General features: G+C 40.0%; 1 long non-coding RNA gene across 1 annotated transcript in view; it reads left to right on the forward strand.

The window, feature by feature from the left end:
- The first annotated feature begins 301 nt into the window (after positions 1-301).
- The window catches only part of LOC122400600, a 152,642-nt gene continuing 126,881 nt past the window's right edge, over positions 302-26,062 (forward strand). The window contains exons 1-2 of the long non-coding RNA XR_006259361.1: positions 302-738; positions 24,543-24,601. This is a non-coding gene — a long non-coding RNA (uncharacterized LOC122400600). The remainder of the gene's footprint in view (positions 739-24,542; positions 24,602-26,062) is intronic.

The raw sequence follows: 26,062 nt of genomic DNA on the forward strand, positions 1-26,062 counted from the left end.
CCGGTCGCACTCGCGCGCCTTTCGAGGCTCGGCAGGAGAAGCAGGCGGCGAGCTTTGGCGGCCGATCGACAGAGGAGCCACCGTCCGGGGCAGCGTCCAAGAGGGGCCACCGGCTTGCCTCCGCTGCTGGCCGGCGCGCGTGTTTCTCTCCCTTCGGCTTACAGCATCCGCCGGAGCTTCTCCTCTCTCCGCCTACGCGGTGCGAGTGTGCCGTGTGCGCCAGTGCGCCCGCAAGCCCGCAAGTTCGCGCTCCGCCACGCAACCCAAGCTCTCTCTACCCGCGCGCTGATCGGCCACGTTCGTCAGCCGGGCCCCATGTAAAAAGGCACCGGGGCCGCGCGCGAGCCGAAAGAAAGACAGAACGATTTGTTATTTAAATTTTCGATTAAGTAGCACAAGCAACGGACCGGAAACCGGGAGGGCGAGGAAAGGAAAGCGCAGTACGACGGAAAATTTGCTTTTCTTCTTGTTTTCTGTTTGGCGGAAACGAAAGTACGACGACGCGGTGTCGGCGAGAAGGACACTCGAACGCGCGCGCTTCGATCAAAAAGGTGACAACTCGAGAGTAATTTACCACGAAGCACACGCCGAACGCGGGAGCTGCCAGTGACCGTGACGAACGAAGAGGATTTTACGGACCGCCTTCGAGTGTGCCGTTTCTTTTTTTTTTTTTTATGTGTGAACACCGTTAACACACGTCCTCGAACTGGTCTTCTTGGGATCGACGCGATCGAAAAGGTGAGTCCATGTTCGCTCGCTCCCGGGGATTTTTCTTCGTTTTGAACGCACGGTTCCCCGTCGACGGGGAGGATCGACGGTGCATCGCCACGCGTCGAATATTCTTTTTATCGTCTGTCGTTTACACTTTTTGCTGGGATACGTAGCTTTCATTAGTCGATCGTCTCGAGACGAAGGTTTTACGAATGGTTCATGTTAATATCGTAGAGCAAAGGACAACGTTTAATTGTATACCCTTGAGGGAAAAGAGTTTCATAATTGAATTCGAAATGAGTCTGAGGCGATAGCAGCAACCATGAATATTTCTGATTGCATAGAATGTATCAGGTGCGGCTTTCGAGATAACATTACTTTGATACAAAAATTTATTTGTATCGTTCAGAATTATTTCTGTTGATTAATAGCTTCCTCTACGACGCAAGATAATAGTTCACGTTTTAAGGCGAAGGACGTAGTTTTCATTGGCAATTAAGCAATTTCCTTTCAGTCCGGCTGACTCGTCTGACATTCACGGATACTTTCCCCTTGTCGTAGGTACTTCTCGAGCAAAAGCGCGTCTCCGAACGTGGTGACATTTACGGTGATACTGTGCAATGGTGGTGGTGATAATTGTGGCCTAAACGACACGCTTAACTAACGGGATCTCGCGAAACAATGCGTAGAAAATGAAAATGACGATAAATCGTATCGCAGCGGTCGAACGATGGTTAAGAACACAGTGGAAAGTGACGTTCAGTTTTGAAAATTTATTCAAAGCACGCGCGTAAAATAAGTGTAAAGAAACCTGCTCGCAATAATAGCTGTTAATAAAGTGACGAATGCAAATTAATTTATAATTATTGAATCGAAAGGTAGTCGGAAGTGCCAATAAAATGAACATCAAAGTCACGTGTTCGTTTAATTAAAATATCGCAGATGCGAATATTTTATTCCTCGTTTGTTAACATATCGATACGTGTTGTATTTAACGAGCGTACGTTAATACAAATTTAAATCGTTTTAAAAACAAAAAGCGGATAATTTCTTGGTGAATATAATTTTTTACGAAAATTCACCAGGTTTGGATTAGTGGAATTTCTACAAATAAATAATTTTTTGTAACGAAAATAAAAAATAATTTTAAACCGATTGCCTTTACGTGTAAAATACGACAGAATTATTTTTTAATTCTTATCTGTTCTTAAATGTGTACGAAATAATTTTGCTCTACCGATCGTCTAAAAATTTAAACTACGAATTAAACGATTCAAGAAATGTGTACCCAGTGAATCGTCCGCAAATTGTTCAGGTGGAAGTAGATACTGTCAGATCTTATCCGACAGAAGTGGATTCGCTCGAAGTTCTCTTCCGACGGTAGCCGGCCAGAGCAAAACGTATACAAATAAACCGATAAAATTACCAGTAATAAAAATTTTTCAACCGATAAACCGGGTCGCGTGAAACATTTAATTGCAATACAAAAAAAACATGAAATAAAATAATCGCGTCGAAAAAAAAGAAATCTGCGACATCCTTGATCTTAAACATATCGTAAGACGACGAGTCTATCGCGTGACAATTTCCGCTGAAAAATTCAAAACTAATGTTAAAAACAAACGCGAATTACGTACTCCTGATATCTGTAATAAAGTATTCGTTTCCATTAATTAGTACGCGAAAACGTTAAAGCTTCGATGCAAACTTGCAAGTTCTAACGTCTAAAACAAATCGGTTCGAATAGAATTAACCTTCAAAAATTGTTCGAAATCACATCCTAAGTAATCTGTCGGCAATTTCGCGGCCGTTGTGCCCGCGAACAAAAAGGGACGTAATTTTCTTCGGCGTAATCACTAGAATTCCATTGAGTACGAAAAATTAGGCACTTCCACGATACTACAAAGACCCCCGATCGTACGAGCGTCCCCATCGAACTGAGGGTCCGAAAATGAGTATCCAGCTTCGATCGCGAACCCGGTAGAACCAGTTTCGATGGTCCTGTCCAAAAGGGTTGGAAAAAAAAAGTGCACGGGTAGGCAGTCGTTGCAGGAAGGGTTACTGGCGGAACGTGGCTCGGAAACGTTTTGTTGTCGAAATACCGCGTGGCAGTTAGCGGCTCGATCGATGCCCGCGTATAAACAGCTAATAATCAAACGAATCGTGTCATAAACAATTCCGCGGTCAGGGCGACGGAGTGGTGGTAAAAGTATAAATGAGTTTCGATCGGGAGTGGGGTGCACGGTCATGCGTGGGGGGAGGGTGGCCGGTTCGAAAACCGTGGGCAAAACCGGACTCGCATAAAAATTTCATTCGAACGTCGCTTCCATTTAACCGTTTTCGACTTCGGAGCCTGTGTCGGCGCTCTGTGGCCCCTGGCTACGCGTATCTTCCCGAATTTCGTCGAATTTTCCCTTCCGCGTCGAAGGAATCCTCGAACAGTGGACAAATGTAACGCTCTATTATCGTCGCGATTGCTGAATTTCGAATTGAATGCTGTTGGACGCGCGTCGATGCGCGATTTCTGAGTCATCGGATGCGTGCAAATTTCGCATAGGCTTGCATTGAAACGTCGCGCACTGTGGAACACGCGCGCTTGATCAGGCCCGCGCTGTTCCTTTCAAAAACGTGAACGGTACTTTCGCGTTGAAAGGATTCATCGGCGTTTGTTCTTGTTTCTATTAAATCGTAGTGGCGATTGCACGCGCTGCAAGAAAGAAACAGGCGGTGCTACGCCGGGAAAAGTTGGATAGCCGGGATTTCCTCGGTCCATTCATCTTATTTTGCGACGCGATGCTAGTTCGAAACGCAGTGGGTTTTTTTTTTTTAATGACAGCGTAACGTTGAATCATTCGCTTTCACGACCATGCAGTGGTTAACTGCATCCCTTAACGTGCATCCCTTCGGTTCGTTGGAAGTGTATTACGCGTGCAGAAAATTTGTTTAAACGTCGTACGTTTCCAAAGATTCAGTTTGTTTTAGCGAATAATGTATAATACGTAACAAAGGTTAGGAGAGTTTCGAAATGTCAGATTTTGAGATTCAGAGTTAAATTCGTTTTGCTCGTGTAAATAGCGAAGGAATGGGATTGGAGAGTATAAAATCATGACTAATATTTCGCGTCTCTTGTCGACTGTCAAGTTAACTTTTCCAGTCTTAGTACGTCTGCATGTACCTCTATCGAAACTCGATGTTTGCCCGTCTTCTTTCATAAAATAACCAGTTTCCAACACAGTTAAAAAATTGTCTCTGTCTGATTCTCAAACCAGTCGTACAAATTGTAATAAATGTCTTGACCGACGTTTTTACTCTCCAACAACCTTAAATTCTCGTTCTCTTCTTCGACGCGTCAAACAAACACCAGACGAGTAAATAAATATAAAAATTATTAGGAACGAACTCTTTGTTTCGAAACCAATAACGTTGATAATAATTGTAGCGATCGCATTATTTCGGTCCGTAGTCATTTTAAAAAGTAGTAAAAAATAGATACTGGGTAAAGTAGAAAACGTAAAACGTAGAAAGTAAGTAGTAGAAAAAACGTTATTGAATCCATAAGAATCCTCGAACCCGTAGATTCCTGGTCCCGCTAAGTACCCTTGGAAAGAAACGGGGGCGAAAGTGATCTTGCCGGTCACGTCACGCCGGCACGATGCTTGAACGGGATACGTGCGCATCGAAGATCGATGTGGCTCAAAAAGTTCAAAACAGAAAAAAAGAAACAATACACCGACAACAATATATAGCGACCCTATGAAAAAGCACGAGGTCGTTCCCGTTGTTGTCGTCTCCCGTTGGTGGGAGTCCGGCTGGCCGAGGTGGGAGATATGTGTGTTCCGAGGGTGAACAGTATGATAACGTCGAGCAGGTCGACACGCGATGTATCGGTCGGCGAAGAGAGGAAAAAAGGGGCGACAGGGGAGGGGGAGGATTGAAGGTTGCCCCCGAAAGAATCGAAAGTCCCGTCGAGTCGGATAGAGAGAACGATAGAGGGAGGAAGAAAGAGTAGGAAAAGGGTAAAAGGGGATGGGGGTGAGTCGTGGTTGCTTGCAAGGGCTAGTGTATAGAGAAGAGAGGAAGGATGAGAAAGAGAGAGAGAGAAAAAGAGGCAAGGCTACGAAGAAGGGGTAGCTTTGTATCGAAGAGAGAAGGGGATAGTGGTAGAATGAGGTGGGGTGGAAGGAAAAGTCAGTCGGTGGTAGGGGCGCAAGGCGAGGGTGAGTGGGTTAACTGCAAAACCGATCGTCCGTGTTTTTATCTTAAGACGACTCTCTGAGTAGAAGCAGCGTAGGAGACGAGAAGAAGGGGATCGTCGGTGGTTCTGGAAGGGGTTCTTCTCGACGTCGGAGTCCGGCTGGAGGGGTAGAAACGACAGCGGCGGCGGCGGCGGCAGTGTCGGCGTCGGCGGCGGGAGCGGCGGCGGCGTGCGTCGCGGGGTATAGGGGTTTCTGGTGGTGGCAGTGCTGGACCGGCTGGGGGTGGGTGGGGGTGGCAGTCTCGCTCGTACGGAAGAAATAGTGGGGATAAGACTACCCTCGAAGGCAGGAGTGCGTTTGCGCCGCCACCGTGGAGGTGGCATCGGGTGCTAAGGGTTGCTTATTCGCCCCAGTCCCTGGCGGCGGAGGGGTGGTCTCTCTCTCACCCGCTCACGACGGGGGTGGGGAACCCCTCGTCCCCGACTGCAGGGTTAGGGTGGTCTTTAGGTCTGTCAGTAGCAAAGCGGCGGCCTCATCATACGGAGCTGCCGGGCTGACCAGCCAGGCCGAAATCACTTAAGACGCGTACACCTTGTAACATAACCACCGTAGAGGCGCGCGCGCGCGCTCCCGCGTCGCTCGCACCTACACCAACACGCGTATATACATACACGTACATACATCAACCTAACACATACATACATGTGCACACGTACATACACACGTAAACGCACGCGCGCGACCAATTCTATATGTATATAACCCCATACACGCACCGACCCTGTTACTCGCATACGCACAACCGACGAACCATCCAGGCCAATCTGCACACGGTTGTGCCGACACGCGGACCACTGGTGATACATGCACGCGTACAACCGCGAGCAACGCACGCAATCACCGGTGTTCTTATATACGCGCGCCCTGAGGACACGAAGGAGCAAACGTCGTGCAAAGACGCGTGCGTGAAGTTTGTGTGCACGAGGGCTTAGATACAGGTGCGTGAGCCGGAGGTACTCGACGCGAAACCTCTTCGGCGATGGTGGTCTCGAGTTGAACGCAGAAAGACGGTGATTAGTCTCAGTGCTGGACGCGCGAACCTACGGACGGAGGGAACAGACTAGTAGAATCTGTGTGTTCATCGTTGACGTTCGTCGCGATCGTCATCGATGTCGGTTGTCATGACGAAGGAACGCTCGTGGATAATTTAGCCAACGTTAACGTTAGTTTATTGTGACCGAACGATGCCCGGGATTTTATAAAATCAACAATGACTCGACGGTACTGTGAAGATCGAGTACAGTGTGCAAGGACATTGTGAGACTGTTGCCGGCAGAAGGCAGAGGATCGCTCTGCTTCTTCGTCACGTCGGTCCAGTGCTCCGTCGACCTTCGACCGAGACTGTTGTGTTCCTACCTAACTTCCTCTTTCGTGATACCCGACTGTTTAGTAATTAAGCCCGCATGATACTACGTCGTGACTCAGTGTGACACGTGCATTTTTTTTCGTCCGGATAACGTGGCTGCGACGAGAACAAGGTAATGCACCGTGACCGTTTGTTGACATGTGTTCACCGATCAACCGGATTCAAGTGTTTCTGGTGATATTTACAATTGTTCTCGGATACGATAGTCGATTCTGGGATTTCGCGAGACCTGTGTGCATTCTAAGAGATACGTTGTTGTGATGCAACGTCGTTGGAGACTCGGCGGTACTAGTTACCGCTCCTCGAAACCATCGGAATTTTTTAGAATCGCTTAAAACGTTCTATCCAACATTCGGAAGAAAACCGATCTTTGGAATTGTTTTCTTTCGTCGTTACGATTCTCGAGTGTTAAGAAATTTCTACTTCGTGGATGTTTCGTAAAAATCGGAGTCGCGCGTTCAGCACGACGAATTGGACTGCCAGTATCGCCGAGTCTTCTAAAAAAATTGCGAAAGAATCGTTATTGGGAAACCGACGTTCGCAACGATCGTGGATTGTAAATTTTAATGAAGTCGAAACCGTTATTCGGGAGTGATTGTGTGCTGCTTTTTGAGCTGAATGAACACACTCCCGGTGTTTGATAGAAAGAAAAAAAAAATGCATTCGGTCGTCGAACAGAGTTGAAAAGAGCAGCGGATCGTATTATTCGGCGGTGTTTAATTGAGATTTAATTGATCCCTCCATTATTCATCGCGGTTGTCAATGAGCGGATTATGCGGTGTGTGCAACCAGTGTTTCACTTTCGTTGCCTCTAAATCCTTATTACGAAATACAGTTTATATTTTCTGCTTTGCGTTTTTATTTATTTCTTTTTCATCATTATCCTTTGTTTTCCTTACCACGCGTCGATCGTGCAAGTACCGTTCCAGCTTATTAGCGTTCGCGTCGATCAAACGTTTATCGCACGTTAAATCGATAATTTGACGCGAACGTAATTATTCCTTTGTTTTCGGAAATGTCGAGAATTATTAGCGACAAGGGCTTGCACGACCGCAGATTTTACACTCGCGTTTTACACTCTTATGTTTACCATTAATTCATTACCATTTGTTTACGCGGCAACTAACTCGCGTAACGTATTTTCAACGGTTAGGCGTAGCCAGCGACAATAGGCGTTGTACGAGCGGACAAAGTGAAAAAATGAAAATCCACGGTAACGACGATTATTTAGCATGGGGACAATCGCATTGCCGCCGCACCGGGAAGAATAGACACGCGTGACGTTCCGATAATCATTTTAATCCCATTTCGTCATTCCGCGTCCCCTCCGTCGGGAGTGTTTCGTATCAGGCGGCTCTGGGTCCCGGATATGCATCGCGTTTATTACCACTTGATTTTTGTACATCAAAGTGCACTCTGACGAACTGCCAGAAACGCGAAAAAATTCTTTTGTCGAACGGTAAATGCAGGGACTCCTCGTGTCTGCAATCGGTTCTCTTCGAGTGCAAAAATTCGAAGTTTGTCATTTTGGGAAATAAATTTTTCCTAGCCACGAAATTGCAATTGTGATCGTCGAACGAATTGTTTTTTTTCTTCGTAAGATGGACGTCTCGCGCGATGGAACCTGCACGAGAGAGGCGGTAACTTAGTAGTATCGGACGCGTAGAGTCAGACGGATTCAGGCGGCGCCAGCAAACGCGAGTCCACTTCCTCGCGAGAATAAAGTTCCGTTACAGAAAATTATATCTGTTGTGATCGATAGCCCAGTCACCGTTCGTCGAGTGTCGAATGACTGGCTACAATGTTCGCCGCTGTTGGTTTATTCATTGCAAATGAGAGCCACTCGAGTTCTTCCTCGGCTTTCAATAATTCAGCCCAGTGTCTCCGTTTCAGACTGTACGATCCAAAACTTTTTCATTCCCAATTAACTTCGCCCGAAGCCAAGGAATCGACCAAGTCAGATTTCTCACCTTCAGTAACATCCGGATAACGTTACTTTTCGCAACGACACAAAGACCACTCACCGTTGCAAATTCTACTGAAATTTGTCGAACCGTCGCGAGTCACTAACGTTGTTTCGGGCAGTCGGAGGATCAGTTCGCGGAAAAAATGAGACGTTTCGTCGGCGAGAAAAAAAATGTCGAGCCCTTCTTTGATAATTCTTTGATTCGTAAGGGGCCTTTGACCTATAATCAGCGAACGTGTCGAACAATACGGGGCAGCTGTCACTGTCCCCGTCTCTGTCGCTGTCGGCCGTTATCAACATCTGCCTCGTAAAGCAGAGCGATCCGCGTGTGGCTGTACGTGCACGCGTGAACACACGCATACGCGCGCGCACAAACAACGCCGGAGCCGGTATAATCTACGACAGCTTCGAATTCAGAGTTTCACGCTTATCGCGAGCACTCCTTCCAATATTTGTTCTCGGCGAAAGGGGGATCGAGTGACTTTTATCAAATGGATGTATTGTCAGCGAGAGAATGGACTACGCTTTCCCACACGGAACAGGCTCCTTAACGTTCGTGATCGTTCGCGGGTTCGTTAACCATACAGCGTGACAGCGCGAAGCTTCGAGGATCGAAGGAACGCGGCGGCCTGTGTTCGGTTGAGTAAAATAAATTCATTCGAATTTTCTACCACTACCTACACATAATACCGATCGACGAAATGTTTGTCACCTTTCGGATCGAAAATTCCAACTTGTCGATTTTTACATCGTTCGCTTTTTTAACGTCCTACACTTAACAAATTTTATTATACGTTTCGAAAATAAATTAACTTCTATTTATTTTCACGCTCTGCACCGATTAAACGATAAGTGTCTAAATCTATCGACCTTGTAGTTTTCATAAATCTTTCTGCCACTACCTAAACATAATACGCTGAACAATCGAAAAAATATGTTTCTCACTTTTTGGATCGAAAATTTTAACCTGTCAATTTTTACATCGTTCGCTTTTTTAACGTCCTACATTTAACAAATTTCATTATACGTTTCGAAAATAAATTAACTTCTATTTATTTTCACGCTCTGCGCCGACTAAACGATAAGTATCTAAATCTATCGACCTTGTAGTTTTCATAAAATTTTCTTAGCGAATTTTACAGAGATTCTTTTTATAGGATTCTCGATTAAAAGTCCGATAAAGTAGACTGTCAGTCAAGTTGTGCACGATTTCTCTTGTTCTGTCAACGAATATGGTGGACGCTGTCACAGCGAAAAATAATTCTTTTCTCTTTCGCTAATGATGGATGCGTTTCTTTTATTATCGATTTCCATTTTCTTGTATTTACCGTTTGCATGATTTTCTGAGAAAAAATTCAACGTGTAGGACATATTTCCAATCTCAGCATACGGACATAGTTTTTTGAACGTTTAGAGTCCGTTCTGGTTTCTTGTGCGTAATTCGATCTTTTTATTCCATTTTACTCGTTACTCCGAGAAAGAGTTCGTGTTACGGTCGTTTCGTCGTTAATTCCCATTGGCATTTATTTTCCAAATTGATATAACAAACTTGAAAGTACAAAACCTGTGATTATGTACAATTATTGATAAATTAAAGAGAAATTAATTATTTGCTACAAGAGACTGTGATATTTCGAATTACAAAGTTTGCCATTATTTTTGCATTTAATCTACTAATATCTTCTTTCACAAGTCCAGATTTAGTACTTTCAAAAGAAAGATATTTTACTTTCGCCAGTATAATTAAAACAATTTCATGTTACAAAAATAAATATTACGTTTGCTTATGTTCGAACATATGTATTTCAAATTTATATCACTTACGCCTCGAGCAATTGTAATTTGCCATAGTCAGAGAAATCAGCTCTTACGATCAAATGCTTCTAGGAACGTATTTGTCTTCAAAGTACGAACGAACTTATTATTCAGTTGAGTGATCGTCGAGTGCTAAAGGATCTAATAATGTATGCCTGTTACGATGATGTTGCGTTTCACTCGAAGACAAAACTGCGAGTTGATCGAGAAAATTTTCCTTTCTACTTTGTCATTAACGATTTTAGAACCCCCCAAAAATTAGGGACTTTTCGATAGTTTCTAAAAAATGGACGAAATTAAGTTTTCCCTCAATTTTCCAAGAGCTGTCAAACTCGTTTGAGCGACAGAGGGTTGATCTTCCAGCATTAAACCTAGTATTTCCATTATCTACGATCTTATTTCTCCTCGACTCGGTACTTCGGTTCTTAATTAATTTTCCTAAAACTAATTTGTGACGGGGATCACGTCAAATCTCCGTTGCACGGAGATTCGTCGAACTTTTTCCGGACTGGGTATTGCAAGCTTAAACGCAAACGAGTATACGTTGCTTAATGAAATCTCAGAATCTCAGCATTAGGAGTCCCGTGGGGATGCGACGTGTTTCTCGAAGTTCCCGTTCACTTTGCTCGCGAAACTTGAGCCCGCTCGTCTCGGTTTTCGAGTTAATTTTCTGATACGTTTTGCGGAACGTTGGACGAAAAGTAACTAGCAACGACGTTTTTGTATTACGTATCGAACAAAAAGAAACTAATTTATTTTTAGTTTCGTGATTTATCCTAGACTCGAGTGTCTATTATCTTATTACTATATTATTTTCTGGCATTAGTGAGCAGTTCTGGTTAGTGAATTTTTAATCTCATTTTTTAGTGATTTTGATCAGTGGAAGTGATGACAATGACGTTCGTGCACTCAAACATCTTTATATTTTACGTCTTTTGATACTTACTTTTTTGATTGCTAAAACTATTCAAGTAGTTAATAACCCGTTTGAAAAATGTTTTACAATACGATCGCCTACAATATGCTATTATTTGAAAGCATCGGTATTTTTCGAATTCAGTAAACGAAAACGATGAAATTAACGAATAAATGTTTAATGGATGAGGAACAATCGAAACATGAAAATAAATGTTCACGTATAGTTACTACAAGAAATGACATTAAATAAACAATAATTTACAATTTGATTCTGAAAATGGCACATGTTCGCCAATGGAACCAGTCCCTATAAACAAATATTACTGAATTAAATTTTTTGAGCATATATTTCCATGTGAAAAAACAAAGTCGAAAGCGGGTGCTCGGTTCTCATAAAATTGATGACAGATGTTTTAGCGAAACTTTTCACGAGGAAAACAAACATAAAATTAAATTCGGAGATAAGAAATCAAAGGGAGGAAAAGTTGATGTAGAATGTTAAATTCAGAATAGTTTACTCCAGAATAAAAATGTGTTACTTAAAATAATAAAATTCGCAACCTTGGTTACAGTTGAGGTGTTTGTGTTAGCATCGTCACGAATCTTTTAAGCGTTGCATAAGTCAAAGAGTGTTTTTACTCGAACGCGAATTTCCTTTGTAAAATTTTCCAATTTTTTCTGTCGATAATCTTGGATGTACTGTCGTTAACGAGGTGACGATCGACCGATTAGGCGAGCTTCCAAACGCGGCTCATCGGTGCGCTCTCGAGCTTTCAGAATTGCTACTTCTGGTTATGTCTTGGCAAATGTTTGGGAACAACGGCCGCTAGGCATTCCCAAATGACGGCCGTTGTCAGGATTTGCTAAGTTTTGGACTGCCGCGCCGTGACGCATCTTAACGTATCCTTGTCATCGTTTGAATCGTTAGCAGTATGCGACGCGAGCCGAAAGTTTCGCCGAGGCGCGGCTGTCGAGCCTAATCTCGTGGGACGTAAAGAAGTCGCGGGCTAGGTTGCATACGAATCGAGTAGATTCCAGGAAGGCAGCTTTTGTTTCCGCGAAAATGTCTTCTGTCACTTGGAACAGTAATTGCGTGAAAGAAACTCTTGGGGCGGTGATTAGATCATCTTCGAAACTCGAACTACGTCAACGGGAGGTTTTGTATATAAAATTAACGCGGAACCTGGAGTAAAATTGTTTCGAGACCTGAAAGGAAGTCACTTAACCATTCTCGTTAATCAATCATTTTTTAACCACGTTGAAAACAGTTGTACGATTTAGATGTGTCAGACTCGTATTTAATTTGTAAAGCTTTTACTGAAATGAAATTTATTTGTTTTGTGGAATTAGTTATATTTCTAATGATTTTTGCAATCTTATCTATCAACGCTCGAATGGTTCAAGATTAAATGAATTTATAATCATTTGGTCATTTAGTGAACTGTGTGTGTTTGTGCTCTGATTGTAGGATGGACTTGTTCCTCCCTTGCGAGTAAACGTTAGGAAATTATTAACAATTTATGTTACAAGATCGTATCTACATATCTCACTGTCACATCGTTGTTGTAAATAATCTGTAATTGTTTCGAAATGACAAGTTACTGTCACACAAAGCAGTTCGTTTCAGTGAACTTCAGTTACTAGTTTATAAAGTATCAAAGTTCAATTCGGCTTGAAATTCCCAACAACTGAGTGAACAAAAAAACAGAATACGCTTATTTATTGCTTAAAAATTTGTTGTTACCGTTTTTTTTGTCAATGTCATCAATTTCGTGTAAAATATTTATTTTATTCCATTATAGAATTAAATATTTCACAACTAATGGTTAAAAAAATGTATTTCTTTGATCGAATAACTGATTAATTGATCCTATTGGTTATCGGTTATTTAAATAGAATTTACTTACAACTATTTATTTATTGGTTTCTCGAAATGTAACAATGAAGTAAATGGTCCTTTTATGATTAATGCAGATACGTTCGCAACATATGATAATATCAGGATTTTACGCTCCGGAAACTCGAGAAACCATCGAGTCAGGGTTAGGTTGGAGAAATTGGAATTCTGTGAATGGTCTCTGAAAGGTAGATATGCAGAACAGTATTTGATTAGACGCGACCCAATCAGTCTCACACCTGCGGAGGAAAATCCTGTTAGGCTCGATACTGATTTCTTTCGAGACCTATAATCGATGCTAATAATTTATTTCTTTAACTACTAATGTGTAACATAAGATTCGTATTAAGTTCATAACAAAATTTCTTCGTGAATAAATGAATGCACGATTATTGGTATCTCAAGAAATATTTACTTTCAAAAGTAATTCGGCCTAGTCCATGGCGTAGTCTTCTTGAATGATAGAACAATCCATTAGTTTATTAATAGTTTTATTCCAGTTTTAGATCAGAAAGTTCGAGTGTTTCAACTTCGAGCGTAGGTAGAATAATATTTTTTCATTTTCGAGATAATAGTATTTGAAAATTTATCGTATACGTGTTAACTGATGTGTCTGTTGATTACTAACTGTTTCTACTTATATAATACTTATATAAAACTCGAATAAATTAGACAAAAAAATAGCAATAATTGTAATACTTTTACAGAACAATAAAGAATTACAAAATTTGACGCTATCTTAACAAAATAACGAAGAGTACGTCGAGATTTCCCGATTTCTTGTTTTAGTGATAAAGAAAGTTATTTAAATGAAAATTGCTCGCTTAATTGTAAAGTTATCCTGATCGATGCTACGTTGGAATTTGCAGACTAATATATTGATTCAGCATCTCTAATTTCTATACTTTTGAACAAATAGCGCCAGATTGACGATCGTGTTTCGCAAACGCCATTCGCGCAGCGTAGCCGTGAAAATGAAATCGTTGCAATGAAAGCACAGGAGAGTAAAAGGCAGTTCCCCTTGTTTTTGAAAGATTTGAGGCTACGTAGTAGACTTTTATGACCCTCCGCGAAGGAACCGCGGGGCTCCTAAGCTCGTTGAAACAAATGTAGCCGAATGCCGGCCTATTTGCATACTCATTGTGCCGTAAGAGCTTCACCCCAGCGTCGCTGGTTGGCTGGTCTCATGGAGAAACAGGAAACGATGGTGTGAGAGCTTGCAAGCGAGACGAAAATTGGGTGTAAGCGGCAACGGTATCCCCGCGACGAAAGAATTTATCATAGAGACGGTTCTTTTCCTTTCCGTTTCCTCACAGTTTCGGACCTTGCAAACGCGTTTCTATTTTAGTACATTGAAAATCGATAAATTAACAAAGTTAATTATGAGAATTGTAAAATAGTTGCACACAGATAAAAATCAATCAATGGTTCGATACGAAATTAGTTTTGTTTTTGGTATCCAGTTCGTATTTATTTATTTATCGCCGTTGCATAATTCACAGATATTTTACTCATAAAGAAAACATTCGTTTGCTACAAAAGATGAGATGCAAATAAGATGCTATTTTTAAATTTAGCTTGAAAACATTCATAAAAATATAACTCAGAAGTAAATGTATATTAATAATATGTATAGAATATGCAAGGATATACAGTAAAATTAATTATTAATTTTAACGAATTAAGGACTCTACATCGATCATAGAATGTTAGTAGTGAATTTTGTAACGCCATTTTTCTCGAAAATAATTTTTCTGAGATGGCGTTTCTAAAATCTCCGACACAAATTCTTCTTCATTTCGGCTGAAAAAGATATTTCAATATCTTCTGTAAAATGTCGTTACGTTTTTTAAAAGTCTTTCTTTTCACTTTGTGGTCTCGATTATAATTATTCTTGTCCATGTTGCGCAATTGTCGGCTTTAGCTTTCAATAAAGAAGCTAAATAAAAATAATGAAGAACATAAACCAAAACAGTGTACGTTTCTACATCGATACACTTCGAACAACGTATTTATGTATTAAATTGATGCTAGATGAAAAAAATACGATTCCTCAAAATGCGTAAATACGAACGCGCAAAGTTTAAAGAAAGCTAATATCAATAGCGTTTGAGTAAAACTATCAGAAATCCCTTTTTTTGGAGTTTCAAAGTAAGAGTTCCCCTTAACGAGCGTTACATTGTTCCGCGAATTGAAATGCGATAACTGCGCATTGAAATTGATTAAAATTACTGTGTGCCGACGAAAATATCCGGTTTCGTGCAGAATATCAATTATAAGGGAAATGATTTTATCGTCGTCGCAGTTCGAGAAAGATAAAACCTGAAGCCATAGAAATTCTTACAATGTTCCATATTGGCGTTACACGATCATTTTTCCAGTTTCGCGAGTTTAATGGGCAAAAAGTTGAAAGGATTTCCGATTAAAACGATACTTTTTCGTTGTTTCAATATTGCGGCACGTAAAATCTCCAAAGAGAAATGGCGAGTAACGTTGAAACGATTTGCGTACGCTAAAATGTTTTGAAAAACTGTAACGCATTTAAAAAAACCGTGATTGCGTATCATTTTACGCGCGTTACGCATTGGAACTCATCCTTATCGATTGCCCCGCAATCACCAACTTCCTTTGACAATTAACAACAGATCGCGGAGTTTTCTTCAATCGATAAAAATCATTTAGATACAAGTCATTCGCAAGTCAAATCAGTTAACTCTAATTTTTGAATTTTTTAAATTTTACTGCCAGAAGACCTGATCGAGACAGCGACTGATTATGAAGTAATCAGAATTAAGGAAGATTACCTAATGAGAATACTTCAATTGGAAAACAACCTCAATTGAAAATAAGAAACAAAACTCATATACCAAAACTGAAACGTTCGTAAATATGTATGGCTACTACTAACGGTGTTCAAGCTAGTAAATATCCGGACACAACACCCGACTATACAAAATAATTAACTGCTCCAGCAATCGTCTTCGTGACAGTTCTCATCGAATATTGCAAAAAAAAACGAAAATGATAGAATAAATATCGGGCTTCCTAGTTTTAATTCGATTCGAAACACAATTTGTTATCATTTAATAACGTCCGTTGCGTAGAAGCGAAATTTTCAAAGTCGATTAAAAAACAGAAAATTTTCAGCGAATAGCTTAATTCGAATGGTGCACGGAAGGCGGAGTAAGTAAATTATAGTATTCATTTCGGGGCGGGAAAAAAAAAAATTGCTTTATTACCGGCTGGCTCGAACCTCCCGCGCATCTTCAATTATCTTCTCGCGGCCACGGGGAAAAAAGCATCGGAACGACGAACGCGGCCCGAAAATGGGGAACTCGTTGCAATTAATAATATCGGTAATTGGTGTACACGTGTCGCGTGCTGGTGAACTTCAAAGGTCATCGGCTTGCAGCCAGTTTAATTAACGCAATCAAATGAAAATATTCATGCGTCCGGGGTTGTGTGTGTGCGCGCGCGTACGTGCAACGCGCGGGCCGCGGTCGCGGTCGCGCCACCCGCGAACTCATTATGCAAAAGTTCGTTGCGTCCCCGCGATTTCAATATTCGTTCGATCCCCGAAAGGCTCGGGCGCGCGTTAAATCGCGCGGCATTGACCCAGATCGGGCGATTTTGTGTCCGATTGCGTCGCGACGTCTCGGTCAACCGCGCTGCAACCCTTGAAATTGCGCTCGTTTCCCCCCGTAATTAAATTTCAATACGCGCGGCGGACTTTTCGACTTTTGAACTCAATTTGGAACGAAAACCGCGAGAGAAAATGTCCTCGCGATCGAATGTACAGTGATCCCTTGTTAATGTTCGCTGACACGAACGTTATCGAGGGAGGTACTATGGAATTGTCGATCGTTACCTCTATTAAGCTCGATCACTGAGAAAACACTGAGAGCGAATGAAATAAAGAAAAATGTTCAATGTTTGTTTATTCTACGGATTCTAAATTTGTTCGGAAGTTAAAGTAGATGTGTAGCTTCTTTTACAACTTGAGAATAGTGAATTAATCTATCCTTTTGCAGCGCATTTTTAATTTCATCGCATCTTTCTAGTGCATTCAACATTCTTGTGTATTTTCTCTTCCTTATTCTTGAACTTCGTTTTTTATGTTTTCGAGGAAATTTTGTTATTCCTATGTATAAACATTTAATGATCAGGCTCGTAACCTTTACCTCATTGATGCAATTCCAGAAAAAGTAGCGAACGTTAACGAGGGACTACTGTATTTTGAGTTAAAATGGCGTTATTTATGTCCTTGATGTTTCGTGGTGTCTCTGAATCGTAATCGTTTGGTTTTAGAATGACCAGGGAATAAATACACTAAGTGTTCCTAATCAGAAGAACAATTAACCCCCAGGCGCTCTTTGGGTCTCTTTCGAGTTATGGATAAAATTTATATTTTTCTTCCAAAGACCGTCGGTGAAACAAAGGACTACCTAAAGTTTAAGGAATTGTCTTTTCAATATTTTCTTAAGAGGATGTTATTTCTCACTGATTGAAACATCGTATACTTTATCAATTCTCGTTAATTCGAAAATATATACTTGTTTCCTACAACAAAGAAAGAAGCATATATTTTTTCGAGTTAAGTTTATATTTAAATTGACAGAAACGCGGGATGATCGTATCTAGATGCAGCGAGTGCATCAATATTTGGACAAAACGTCACTGGCAAACGCTTAATATGACACTTAATTCGACAGAAACACAGAATGACCGTACGTAGCCGCAATGAGTACGTCAATCTTTGCACAAAAGCCACTGATCAACGTTTAATATGACACTTAATTCGACAGAAACACAGGATGACCGTGCCTAACCACCGTAATGCGTCAATCCTTGTTAGAAAGGTTGTGATCAACAATGAATACAATACTTAATTTGATGATATGCAGGGCTTAACAACGTTAGAAGCGGAGAAATAATTATATCGAATAATAATAACCTACGTTTCGATCGCGATATATGCCCTCTTCACAATCTCAATTTATCGCATATAGCACGAAGTAAGAGTATAAATTAGAATTAAATGTATTAAAAATATAAATATGAAAAGTCTTACATTGGCAGGTATTTATTATTATGAATATCTCATATACACATACGATAATAATTAGTAAATAATATATAATATGTAATAAAAACAAAAGCATGACATGAATAATCTATTTATGTTTATTTCACTCTATATTATCCACGAGTTATTTTTATGTACACATATAATATATTCATGATAGTAAGCGCCTGCTAATGTGAGCCTGCTTATATTTAAATTTTTACTCTATATGCACTTTAGTTTAATCTAAGCTTTGACAGGAGCACAGAATGACAATCTCTATGTCCCCTAAAACCTTATCGAAGCGTATAATTTCTTGTTTCAATCCAAGTTTTCGTACGTCTCGTTCCAGCTCTATTCATCCCTAAAAATTAGTCGTAAACGTTTCAAATAATATACTCATGAAAATATAACGATGTTCTAATAATTACATTCATTAATTAAAATGGCATTAAAGCGATGTGCCGGAAAGTATCGTGTCGTATTTGCTAATTTAATCAATCCCAGTATTTATAAGGTTGTTTTGGTTGCGCAGTGTAGGGCGCCCTCGCAGTGGGGTAACCCGACGATTAGGTAGGGACAATCAGTGACAGATATGGGGGAGGGAGGAATTCTCAAGCCCTTGTAGCCCTTCCTCACGAACCAAAAAGGTCTATTATTCGTTAATAAATACGAAACAATCTTGAAAACTTTAATACTCGTACTTCTATTTGTCATTTCTAGGCGTGGGATTCTCAAATTTTTTCGAGCTCTTCCAGATCTGCCACTAGGAACAACTTTTCTCACCCAATGGGTTTCGAATCCCTTGCTCCTAACTGTGTTATGCTAATGCCTACTCGAAAACGTGTTTACATTCGAGAGTCCCTCGAACGTAACGCGATTTCGTGGCCGATTGCGTCGCAAAATTACACTCGTTTTCCCTGGTAATTACATTTCAATTCGCACGGAGGATTTTTCTGCCGCCTTGGTCATTACCGTGGCTCGCTCCGTTGAAATTCAGATGCACCGGCGTCGATACTTCGCCGATTGTTCGGGATTACTGGCACGAGAGACCGCGGAACTTCTTTCGCGACTGCTGAGAACAGCTTTCGAAGTTGTCGCGGCGTGAAAGCGGCTGCAGGATATTGCCAGATGTATTTTGATTTCAAGTACGCGTGTACTCTAGCAAACGGACCGACGGGCCTTCGTTTCCCTTGCTTTTGTTTCTTCGAGTTATGAAAGCATTTTAACATTTTGTTGTATTGCTACGTGAATTCGTTCTGAGTCCCAAGAAGCACACATCGCGTTCCAAGAACCGCGTAATATTTCCTGGTAAATTTCAGTTTTATTCCCGATGCGGAAAGCTCTTCTGCTTGCTCGAGAATCCGGAAAGTATATAAATATCGTAGCTGAATCAAGCATAGTTTATCTTTCCGTGTATTAAAAAAATGTTCCTCCTCGTAGACTTCGTGTTTCTTTGTTTGAATTAAAGACATTAAGAGGTGCATTTTGTGCTCCAGTAATCAGACACCGAATAAAGTTTTTCTTAGTATTAAGAAAACATGCTGTGCTTTACAAAGTAATACAGTAAATATCTCACTTCGACGATTGATTGTCTACGATATAACTTAGAATGTTAGATACACGTTAACTTTAATTATTTGTCCGGACTAAACGGTGCAAACAAATGGTTATTAGGTAGACTTTTATTTAATTTAGTGTGTTCGATAACTAGGCCGACATCTTCATCTTTTCTAATTGAAATAATTCGAAAATAAAAATAATAATAAAAACGATTGTTTCCTCTCCGAGGAGCAGAACATTTTATTTCCTCTTAAGCTTTCGATTATCAGACCAACTAGAACTATAAATCGTAGGATGTTAGGGGTAGTCTTATCTACGAGGAAGGATGTCTAAACCAGTTTGATTGCACCGTGACATTGCACCCGTTCCACGTTACGGGAACTACTTTATCGCGCAAGTAAGCCGGGAAAATCCAATGGAAAAATAATATTATTCGTTTGATCAAACGCTGCGCCCTAAAAGTGCATTAACGGCAACTATAGTAATAGAACCGTGCCATTCTATATGGAACTCTGGAGTGGAACGCGATAGGAATTTGAAAACGGTTTTTAATCGGTCCCGCGTATATCGTGAAGTGCCATTAAATTATCTCGACAATCGTTTCAAAACTAATTTCGAAAGAACGATGGTAATAAAAGCGAAACTCTCGTGCTCGTTTTACGTTTCGAACAATGCGCCTATTCGAAAGAAAGATAGAAACGAAAAGCTTGGACTGAAATTACGAATTGAATATTTTTCTTAATATTCGCTACCCTCTCTCTCTCTTTTTGTCTCCGTCTCTGTCTAAAGAGCCTTTTATGTTTTCCTTTGATAACGACGCTGCTTGTCACGCATGATTGTGCACGCCGCTCGATCTAACGCCAGATATTAACGTCCCGGAAGTCGCGCAGCTTTCTGTCGTTGGCTCGCCAGCAATTGGTGTCCTTCGTCAGCCCCTGCAATTGTCTCGAGGATGCGAACGGATTCTCGCACGGTAATTGCGAATCGACGTGTCGCGTTAATGCGTCAGAGTCACGTCACGCATCAAGCGTTCGCTAGTGTCTGACATTAAAGTGCAGTCTTCGAAGCGTGGGAACACGTGCCCGTCCTTCGTATCTAACGAAAAAAAAAGACGCCATAACGCGACCGAGTGGACTCGTAAGCCTGCTTACGTCAAGATCCCTGTTAATAATAATATCTCTGTAACTGGACTTGCGCGTCGTTGGGTCACGTTCGACGCGGATAAAGAGCTTCGTGACGTTTATTGGATAGGATACTCATTGATAGATAATATCTTCCCCCATCTATATTGATTCGTCATTGGTTTATATTATAATAATGCATAAGCTAAATTTTATTTACATACTTAGTACTTGCATTAACACTAGAACTACCGACAATTATAGTGTGTTTATTTGTACCAAAGAAATGAAAACGATAGATACGTAAAGAAATGTATAATGCAATGAAAATAAGTCTTTATTTATTCTCTAGAAAATTACAGTTTTCAAAAATTCAGTCTAGTATATTTTTTACAATTTTGATTAGAAATTACGAATGGGTCATTTTTACCACTTTGGTAGTTGCAGTGTTAATAATTTTTGTAAGAGTAGGCTCACGACTTAAGTCGTATCGAGAAAATTTATTTTGTTATTTCGACCACCTCTTTGCAAATATTATAAAATGTTATAGAAATTTAGTATCTTATTATGATGGTTAAATTTCATGAAAAATTTTATTTCGAGATCGATTGTATTGTATTGTTGACTGAAGAGAACCTCGAAAAGATGATTGAAAGCATTATTAGAGTTAATTCACTTGATAAGACTAGAGCAAATATAATTAGTTTTAGCAAAGAATTATTGTCAAAATAATTGTTTGATAAAAGCAATTGTCTGTTTGGTTCGTCCAAAAGTGTACATGCAATTTCATTATAAAATTTCTTACTTTCATTAGTCAATTATGTATTCGCTGTCATTTCCTTAGTAATTTACCGGTAATTTGTTATCAGTTTTATCAAGCGATCTTCACTATTTTCTGGTTATCTAACCTTGAAGCCTCCAAGAAATTAGTTCGCGGAAAAGACTATGTACATATTGCTATCCCCGGAATTGTTCTATAGAACAGTAATTTCATATATTCGTAAACAGCAGAAGCATTTAGGTGGTCTCATTTACGTGGAAATTAAGTTCTAAATGAAACTGATCTATGTTAATCAAGCATATCAGTTTTTAAAAATTGATTTTCCTAAATACAAATATTACATTATTAAGAGGGTATTCTAGTCTAGAGTATCATTTTTTTGGTCTTTTTAGGGATCTTTTCCAAAAAAAAAGTATAAATTTCTTAGTTTCGACATTTTTTTCAAGTGAAAATAATCAAACCTGACTGAATTATAAAAAGTGTCCTGGCTGATACGATTCCGATCATTCTGCTTATCTGAAATGAAGAAATCGAAAAGATTCTTGATTAGTATGATTGTGATAGTGGTGTGAACCAAAGTTATTAAAAAAAGAATTTTCCTTATTGTTTTTTTAACTTGCTAAACATGAAAAGAAGTCAAGAAAATCGATATTCAAAACTCAAAGTACCACCAATTTGTAAATTTTACTATTCCTCTCACATTTTCAAATTGTGAACATTTGTAAAACATAAATAAATATGTATACAAAACTTAAACTGTTTTGGAAACAAATCTCTAAAAAAACCAAAACAATGAAACTATAGACTAGAACGTCCATCTTAGAATGGAAATAATACTTAAAAGGTGGGAATAAGCCTGAATTAATATAGTTTGTAAAATACATGACGATGTCAGATTTAAATGGTAGCATTTACCTTTGCCAATACCCGTAATTTTTGTACGAAGTCAAAGTGTTGTTTTTAGACAATTGAAAATTAGATAATCTAAAATTTGTCTTAACATTTATTTTTGTAGCCTCGTGGAAATTCGCGTATCCTATTCATATTGAAAATTAATATCGTTCACTCCTTAGTAAAAAAAACTCTGTGATGAAATATTCCCACAAGTAAATAAAAATATGAACAAAATTCAAGTAACTCTATATACTCGGGTACAAAGTTTTCTTTAATAATATTTTTAAGTGTCTTGATGCATTGCAGAATTATTATTTAAATTCTCAACTCGAAAAAAGTTATGTAAATTAGTAAACTGGGAATATCTCGTTGAAATGCGGTGTCTTCGTGCAGTGGGGAATAATTACTTCAATTTTTAACACAGACGTAGCAGTTAAAAGATTCAGTAAATTGTTTATTGAATATATTATAATGTATAGTGTTTCACACTGGTGACAAGCGTCGATCAGATTCCATTTTGTTAAAACGAATTACCTTCCGTGTGGGAAACCGTGGCAAGTCCAAGCGGGTGGTCCGTAAATTAAAATTGAAACAATCCAGCCGAAGCGAGAAGATGCCATTCGCTTTCTCTGATTGCTTATCGCGCGTAAATCGCTTTAAAGTCTCCCGACAACAAATAAGAGCGACGCGACCACGCGCGCGCTCTCCGTCCATGGATGCACGTATTGACACTCGTGCGGCGTGCAGTAACGCGGGATGCGTCAACACATAAACGCACACACACGTGCACGGTTCGTTGGTGCATTTCTCGTGGAGGGTGTGCGCGTACCGACACGTGTGTTTGTCGTGTACGCGCGGGGGCGGACGAGGGACACTGGATCACGCAGGGTGTGGGTGGTTTAAAGGAACGTACCCGGCACGGAGACGCATACTAATTAAACGACAGCATTGTCTGGCCCGTTGTGCGAAGACATGCTAATTACATTTCGAAGGAGAAGTCTCTTTTCGCCCCATAGACTTGGCCATGAATGAAGCGCGAATCTCGCGCCCGCTTTCTTTTCCGCGAATGAAAAGGATTTCCTCCGGTTTTCTCTCTCGTGTGCGACGTCTCTCCTCTGAATCGACGTGTACCAGTTCGTACATCCACGGTCCGACCCCTACCTTCCCATTGTATCCGTCGAACGTGAGACGGTCTTTTTAAAAAAAAAGAAAGAAGAAAAAAACTACTCGCTCGGTTTGTCCCTTCTTCTTCTTCCCGGATAAGTGTTCGAGTGGCGCGGAGCGCGTATCGGTTATCCTCGAAACGAGCAACGAAACGTTGCGTTTAATTGGTAATTAACGCCAGATAATCAGCCCCGATTTATCGCGTCATTGCCCGCCCGTCTGTCCATTCAGCGTTTTGTTATTATTTTATATAAATATTTGCGGATTTTAACGAAATGAACGCCGGAACGCTGCCCGCGGATTGCATAATACCCGGCGCGTCGAAGGTGACAAGATTTAATAGAAATTATTCGAAATTAATTAAAACTACCGTGCTCAAGCGTCGAAATTAATTTATGTACGCCGGTGAAATATACGCCGCGATAAAATCGAAAATTATTATAAATTTCGATGCCGTTGCTCTTGACCTTGTTCGCGCGGCATTAAACGTTAAACGGATTTCGAACTCGACGCGAGAAAATAAAAAGCTAGTTTACGACGAGCTTTTGATACGTGTACGAACCACTCGATCTGTTGCTAAATTATGGTGTAAACGATAGCGTATCAAGTTCAAGGAAGTGCACACCAAATCATTATACGTTAATTGTCAATTTCTCGTGTCCAAAATGTTTGACTCATATAATGCATATTTTTTTATTTAAAGTAAAAATGTTAGATATCCCCAAATAAAAATTTGGGCATCATTAAATGTTTCATTCATTTCTTAATCAAGACTAATAGTAACAAAAACGAATTCATTCTTTTTTTGAGAAAATTAACGTCGCAAACGAGAAGAACGAACTTTTTAATTTTCAACTCGACGAGCTCTGTGCACTTTATTTTCGTCTTGTTCGTACTTTCGATAAACTTGATACGCTCGGTTAGAGTCGAATAAGACACACATCAAAAATGAGTATCACGTAAACTATGTCGAAACTCGTGCCACTGGTATCAGAAGGATGAAACACTGTTTCCGTGTTTTCTAGATTGACGAATGACGCCGTAGCAGAGAGCTGGTTGATGCGCGGATACCGGGACACAAAAGGTAAGTCGAACTATAATTAATCAGCAAAATTATTCGAAACGGTGACTTTCAGCGATATTCGTTACTTGCTTTTTAAAACGTGAATGGCTCGAATGCATATCGATCACGACGACTGAGAAGAAACGAGGGAGCCAGTATTTATATTCGATGAAATATGTATCGCATTACACGCACACGAAGTATGCTTAACGCGTACAAAGGAATTCGTCGTTTACAGTTGCCTGGATGTTTCAATACGTTTGTCTCCTCTGTTCCTTTTGCGTTATACTCGTAAACGTTCAGACAGACATTGAAGTTCCGCGCTGTCTGTCGTGGATGTTCAACTCCTACTTGTTTCTTTTAAGAAACGCATTGTACACGCAAGTAGTGCAGCCTTTAGAACCCTTGGTTATTAATAGGCTCGCAAAATATAGGTATTGTGCTTTAATGCGTTCCAAATTGGAATATGCATTACTGATTTGGTCGCTTTATTATCAAGATCAATCACACGTGTTGGGAGTAGTCCAACGTAAATTTTTTCGTCTAGCTGCTAGTCATTTAGGAACTCCTATAATAGGAATCAACATGATTCATTAATACAATTTAAAGTAAAATACAATAGTAAAGTACAATAATTATACCTAAATTAATTATAAGGAAAAGTTACATATGTATGTGCTTTGATTTCTGAACGAATTTAGAATCTGTAGAATAAGCAAACGTTGAACATTTCTATCTATTCCACTCATTATCAGTGTTTTTCACTTTTGCCTAACACAGATAACAATTAGCAATTCCCAGAATAGTATATCTCCCTCAAAAACGGTCGTGTCATGGATCCGAGCTAACGAACTTTAACGAAGGATCACTGAAGTTTACAAGATTTTTATAAATATCTTTTTATAGTTTTGTTTATATGTGTTATTTGTGTACAAGGGGATTCTGATTCGTAAATAAATAAATTAGAAACAAAACGGCTGTACGAGATACCTCAAAAGGCCCATTTCTAGAGTCAGATCGTCCCATCTGTTCGTGTCGAGTTTAGTATTAAAGCTTAAAGTAATATTTCAAAGATATCATGGATTTTATGAAAATCTCATTCTCGTTTGACAACTCCCTCCTCTTCCATTGGCAAAACCATAATATGGTCGTTTCAAAGCATCTTTAGACATTTTCAAATTGTTTACCCACTAATAACCCTTCAGTTACTAAGTGGTTTAGGGAAGAATCGGTTTTATTATACTTATATAGTTCGAGCTTTGACACAATATCTATAATCGTTGATGTTTAAAATTTCGGAAATCCTCTGAACTAACAAATTTCGTTTGCTTTCTACTAAATTACGTTAATTTTATCGTCAATTTAAGAATGCTGAACGGCACGAACTAAGGGGACGATCCAACATAAAGGCCTCTACTCGTTCTAGTTATCGAGAAACGTGTATGGGGGGAAAAACGTATATATTTGGCGCGTATGATCGAA

This window comes from Colletes gigas, unplaced genomic scaffold (assembly GCF_013123115.1).
Source record: "Colletes gigas isolate AHSC1104 unplaced genomic scaffold, ASM1312311v1 Colletes_gigas_Sc00019, whole genome shotgun sequence".
Lineage (NCBI taxonomy): Eukaryota > Metazoa > Arthropoda > Insecta > Hymenoptera > Colletidae > Colletes > Colletes gigas.